Here is a 6698-nt window from a genome sequence, read left to right on the forward strand (position 1 = left end):
GGAAAGCCCTGCGCAGAGCCCGCAGCGCCCTCCGGAACCGGGAAGGCCGTCGCCGTGGAGCTGGGCCCTGCGCTGGGCAGGCCACGTCTGTGCTGGTCTCTCCTCCATGCTCTGCAGACATTGGAGAAACTGTGTTCTCTTCTTCAGCCTTTGCAGCTGGGACGAGAGGGGCTGTGCTGGCCTGTCCCTCATTGTCTCCTGCCAAAGGAGCCTCAGTGGCTTCAAGTCCTGCAGGTGCTGGTGCTGCCACTGGAACATCCACACATTGGGCCAGGTCCTGCTGTTCCACAGCTTGCTGGCCAGGTCCCTGGATCTCAGCCTCAGCCCTTTCCACGGCCTCATTGATGATGTGCTCCACAATGTCAGACAGGTCCACATCGTCCTCTGTGGGGCTGTGCTGGACAAGTTCTGGGCGCTCTGCCTCTGCTGCTGCCTCCGTGCCACCAGACCCCTCCTGGGGACCTGCAGGGGCATCCTGGAGGTGCTCCTGGAACGAGGGGCTGATCCAGATGCTGGGGATGAAGATGTCTCTGCCTTGGCACCCCTCTTTGTTGTTCTCATCCTCCACATCCATGCGCTGGGCCAGGTCCTGCTGTTCCTCCGGTTCCTGGCCAGCTCCCATGATCTCAGCCACAGCCCTGCGCAAGCTCTCATTGAAGATGCGCTGGGCTGTGTCCCACAGAGCTGCGTCGTAGGCTGTGGGGCCCTGTGGGGCAGGTGCTGGGCACTCTGCCTCTGCTGCTGCCTCGGTGTTGGTGCTGCGAGGCCAGCCAGACCCCTCCTGGGGACCTTCACGGTGGTCCTGGACGCGCTCCCGCACCGAGGTGGTGACCGAGGTGCTCTGGATGCTGTGCTGGCCCACGCTGTGTCTGACCTCCGAGCAGGAGGAGGAGCAGGACACAGGGGATGGAGGTGGCAGTCCCGGCACTGCAGCAGCTGCTTGCGGCCCCGTCCAACCACCGGCCTTTCCCTCCTGCCCTGTCCCGTCCCTCCCCTGTGGCCTGTGGAGCAAGGGGGGAAGCCCAAAGGGCTGGGAGTGGGCGTTCGCCTCCTCGTCGATGGGCATCTTGGGTCTCGTCTACCAAAGAGCTGCAACGGGCACCCAGGGGAGATGCTGCCTCCTGAGAAGCTGCTGCTCCTGAGAAGCTGCTCTCCTGGGAGTGAGCACCCCAGGGCTCTCGCTCCTTAAATACCCCCACGGTCAGGGCGGGGACCCCCGTGTCACAATGGCCTCTGGCTATGACAACCCCATGTAACAATGGCCTCTGGTTATGACGAGGTGCCCACATCACAGAGCCCGGCGGTCGCCACGGAGACACCCACCTCCGGGCCCGGGTGGGACTGCCTGTGCGCGGCATGGGGCAGCCCCTGCTTGAAGGAGGAGGGAGCAGAGAATGGCGAGGGAAGCTGTCCCCAGCACACAGGACCCCGTCCCCCAGAGCTTTGCTCAGATGCTGCTGCCTGCTCCGCTGCACCTGCAAGAATCCGCATTTAGAGCTTGTTTGCAGTACAAACCAAGGGCCACTCTACAGCCTCACCACACTGATACTTTGTTTTCAACACGATCGTCATGAGTTTTCTTAAGTAGGTATGAGCCTCCTTTCAAGAAGAAGGCTGAAGCCACATCCACAAAACCACACAGTCCGTTTTCAGCAATAGAATCTACCGTTTCCCCCTTTAGTGACAACCAGGGTTCTCCCAAGGTGCGCTTTTACAGTACTTGTGAGCTGTTCACTGACTCACTTGCTAAAGGAGGTGGCCTCATCCAACTCCCAGTTTCATCCTGCCAGCTCTCCAATGCATTGCCTCTGCCACCTTCCTTCTACCGGGCCCAAAGTGCATTCTACTGCCTGGTTAGGGAGATGCACGTGCCACTGGTCCCAAAGCATCACTCTGGGGACCCATCATAGCTGGCCATTTCCTCTCAGCTGCTGCACCAGCCAAACCCTTCTGGAACAGCAAACTCTCAGAATCTGCTCCAGGTCTGTAAGAGTCGGTCCAAAACCAGTATCTGCCTGAACATCGCCATCCAGAACAGACTGACAGTGACTTAGACAGAGGCCTGAGGAGAAGCATTGTGTTGCACAGGGGTCTCCAGCCTGGAAGGCTACTGCTAACAATGGCTGCTGTGTGGAGTTTGCCTGCTGCTTCAGCCAAGCTAGCCCCCACCTCCTAAAAGGGATTGTTAGATGGGTCTCTCTGACCCAGGGACAATCGCTGCCGTCCAGAAGATGGATTCATACCTGCAGCCTCAGTCACACCTTGTCCCTCACCCGCTCCCTCGAACAAAGGACAACAAAAAAGAGCATGCCCAGAAGCTGGCCAAGGGTCCTGAGGTCACCCAATGGACCAGAGAGATAGCCCTGAGTGCAGGCCACGCAGGCGCAGACAAGCGCTGGCAAGAGAGGCAAAGACTTTTCGAGCCTGCACAGTTAAGCCCGGATTGAGAAACAAAGGTGGAGATTGGCCTGAAACAATGGGAGCGACGGGGGGTGAAGAAGTATAAAGATGGTTCCTGACTGGACGCCATTGAGATCTCCCCACCAGAGGATCCCAAACCACCATGGAGGACCGGCAGGACTCCACGGGACTGGACCCCAGAGGGACGGACACCTTTGGAACTCATCTGTTGGTAAACCAGTCCTCGTTCCCCTCTTTTCCTTCTTCTTTCCCTGTTTCTTTTTCCTTTCCTGTTTTCTTACTCTCTCGCCATCGCGTGCCGCTGTACGGGCAAAATAATAAAGTAACACTGTTTGATTGCATTCTAAGCCCTTGGCGTTTCAGATGCCTTAATTTTGTGCCTCGAGAAGAACGTAAATGAACCATCACGAGTCCATCGCTGAGTGGACCCTAACAAGGTCCTTGCAAGCTCTCAATCTCCTTTTGCTCCCCTAGCACACTTCTTCCCCCCTCCATGCAGTTTGGTTTCAGCCTAGGGAGCAGACAAATCCTTGGAAAAAGTAGGCATTCTTTTCATGCCCTATGTCAGCACAGGAAAAGAAGAAAATCCCAAAGTCTCAACATCTACACCACCCTAAGTGGAAGGCCAACGTGTCCCCACCATCCCCCAGCATGATGTGCCACTAGTTCATACACGACTCAGTGATTTTGGGAGAGGTGAAAGAAAGCATGCACCAAAAATTAGAAAAAAAGTCTAAAAGCTTAAGACGAAACAGCACTTCTAAAGAAGGAGATGATTGGAAGCCGCTCTGACCTGCACTGCTAACGACTTGTCTTGTTGTTTTTTAAAACAAGTTACTCTTTTAGTGAATTTGCCTGTCAGCTAAAGCTTTCATATTAGCTGCATTTTCCTGGAGCACCAGACACATGTTTTGGTAAATATAGCAATGGAATGCAAACTTATTGATAAGCACGGATGGACATCTCGCAAGAGTGGCGACGAGAAACCGGTGACCAAGAAACTGACCAACTGTGTATAACATTCCATTCACATGAATACTTCATATAAAAGTGGGAAATCACGAGGATCTCGTCCCTTTTTTTGCCTTTTCCCTTCTGCTTATGACCGACATTAGGAGAGGACTTTGCAAGTCGTCCCTGCGAACTGAGGCCAGTGACAGACTGAATCCAGCTCCGGTTGGCTGCAGAGTCCAGTCCAGGACATGGGGTGCCGGCTCTGCAGTTGCTGAGGCTTTCAAGATTGGTTTTGTATATTTTCAATTATTTTCTCTATTCTTATTAGTAGCATTAGTAAAACATTGTTCATTTTTCCAACTCTCTTCTCCCTGTCCTTCTTTCCCTCCCGATCGCCTGTGCTGAGTGGGAAAAGTGGAGAGGGAGGGGCACAAGGGGGAAGTGCGTGGGGGAGAGGAGTTTAACAATACATCTGCCAGGGTTTTATTGTCACCCCGCAATCTTAACCCTCGACACAACTAAAGCACAACCAACCTCCAAGTTTCTTGCAAGTCTCGTCCCAATGCACACAGAGCATCTCCAATTCTTTTTCATCATTTTAAATGGGCAGATGGAATTTTCCACAAGAATATCCCCAATCTAAGCAAGACTCACTGTTCAGCACACCAGTCCTGCACTGACCTTGCCGCCAATAGGCATCCTGTAGAAGATGTTCCATACTACGATTCCTGCCACGACTTTATCCCTGAGGTAGAAAATGGCACCATCGCCATGCCCTTCTCTTTGCTTTGGAACTTGAGGCACTGGGGGAAAACTTGGAGGAATGTCAATTTCTGATGCTTCTGCTTCAGTCTCTTGATCGAAGGGACCTTGTCCCTCTAGCAAAGAGATGTCCAAACACCCAGTGCAGAAGAGAAGCAGCAGCTCTTTGCCGGTGATGTTGAGAGCGGACTAAAGAGCAGGGCCCTGGAAGAGACGGAGGGCTTGTTCTTTTCTTTGCATCCAGCAAACGTTTCAATAAGACGAGAACGAAACCATCCTGACATGAAGCACAGCGCTGGCCATTCCCGACTTCCATCACCAAAAGCAAAAGGCAGAACAGCCTGCTTCCTTAAGGCAGCATAGACAAAATAAAGACGCTTGGAACCACAGCAGCTCTTCTGTGCAAAACCTGATCATTTGATTGCTCTGGAGGAAATTCAGCCTCCCTGGGAAAAGAAGTTTGAATTTTGGGAAATGAGTTACCCAAGGCCTTCTTGGAGGAACGTTACGTTTGAATCCCATTGGACTATCCAAACCAGCCTTTAAAGCTTGGTGTAGGAAAGAAGCAAACAGATTGATGTCTCCTGGAGCTCTGCAGCGTGATCAGACCAACTCTCTGGGCACTATCCAGCGAGACACGTAAACCTTCACGCACGGACACAGCTCCCGAGCACGACTCCAGCCCTCCCTGATTGCTCCCTTGCACTTTTCAGCATGGCTTTTGCTGTTAATTTAGCAAGAACTCCTCCTGTTGGCAAATTACTGTTGGTAAACTACTGTCAACAAGTCCAATGGCTTAGTAGCCTACATTGGGACCCAGATTGCTCCGAGGAAGGAAGTGTTGATTTCAGAGAGAACATATAATACAGATTCAAGAGAAGTACACATTGCTGTGTCAACACCTTGAACTGGGCACCTGCTGAATTGGAGCTGGGAGGCTTAGAGGAGTCAACGCAGCTGTGATTTGGGGCCCAGCAAGTCCCGTGTGCCAAAAGTGTTCCAAAATCATGGCGAGGCTTCCCACAAAACGATATGGGCATCTCTAGATGTACATCACTACCTTTCTGGCCACGGCCCCAACTGACTTGTTGCGGCACAGCCCCGCAGCACCAGAACATGTCGCCGGTCACCTCCCGCCTGAGGAGGGCAGGTTGGACAGCTGTGGCAAGTTACTTGCTTTGTTCCATGTCAATTTTACTCCTTTGGCTTTTTTGGGAAGTGTGGCTGTTTCACGTCCACTCCATCATGACGTTCCAATTTCCCTGAAAGCACTGGCGTCACCTTATCCCAGAGAAGGACCGCGCTGTGAGTAGGAGGAATACTCCAGTCCAAGCCAGGAAAAGAAGGGCTCTGCTCCGGGGACGTGGCGGTGCTGTGCTTTGTCCTGAGCCCCCGGCCGATCGCAATCAACTGTGCCCTTCCCAGGAAGAAATTCCACGCAGGGCAACTCGGCAGCTGGAGGCTGGGAAGAGAGATGCTGCTGCTGCCCGGTGCTGACCCAGTCATTGCAATCAGCTCTGGTTCTGTGCAGTGCACGGGGGTGCTGGGGAAGAGGAGGATGCTGCGAAGGCTGCAGCCCGGGGCATGCAGCAGCCACAGACAGCCCTGGCTGGTTTGCAATGCGCCACACAGGGATCAGCAGCTGCTGCGGCTCTTGGCTAACTGGGTTTATACCTGAGCCTCCCTCCATTTTTGGGCCCCAAAAAAACCCAGGGCAGAGTAACTCGCATCTGAGACGAAGCTCTGAGCGGGTGGATTTCTTGTCAAGACCAGCACTGTTTGCGGCGCTTCTCCCCGGTCTCTCAGGCCTGAACGTGCTCTCGTGACGCTGGAAGCCTTGTGCATCAGAGCCTTGTGCAGAGATGGATCATGGCTCAGATTTCCAGCAAGGGAGCGAGCAGCCACCTCTTCCTGACTCAAATGTTCCAAGTCCTTGACTGGAATTGGAGACAGGCAGGTGGGAAGGGAGCCTGAGGGGGATCCAGCCAAACCGCCGGCTTGCGGCAGCACCAGCCCAGGGCTTCCCACAACCAATGCCGGGACACCCCGAGGACAGAGATTTCCTGCAGCCTTCTTTGTCCCGAGGTGGAGCAGGAACAGATGAGCACAGGGGGAAAACTGTCATTTTTTTAATTGGCTTTAATGATTTCTAAAAACAATCCAAGGCCGAGCAGAGGCTGGCAGCACCATGTCTTCAGGGCAGGTGAATCCCGCGGTCACTGTCCATGCACCCATCCCTGGCGTGGACGCTGCGCAGGCACCCGCGTGGCGCTGGCAGCCGGGCTCTACTCCTCTTGCTGTCCCGCGGCGCAGCTGCAGCGGAAAGCCCTGCGCAGAGCCCGCAGCGCCCTCTGGAACCGGGAAGGCCGTCGCCGTGGAGCTGGGCCCTGCGCTGGGCAGGCCACGTCTGTGCTGGTCTCTCCTCCATGCTCTGCAGACATTGGAGAAACTGTGTTCTCTTCTTCAGCGTTTGCAGCTGGGACGAGAGGGGCTGTGCTGGCCTGTCCCTCATTGTCTCCTGCCAAAGGAGCCTCAGTGGCTTCAAGTCCTGCAGGTGCTGG

This window comes from Streptopelia decaocto, assembly GCF_964273445.1.
Source record: "Streptopelia decaocto genome assembly, contig: HAP1_SCAFFOLD_127, whole genome shotgun sequence".
NCBI lineage: Eukaryota > Metazoa > Chordata > Aves > Columbiformes > Columbidae > Streptopelia > Streptopelia decaocto.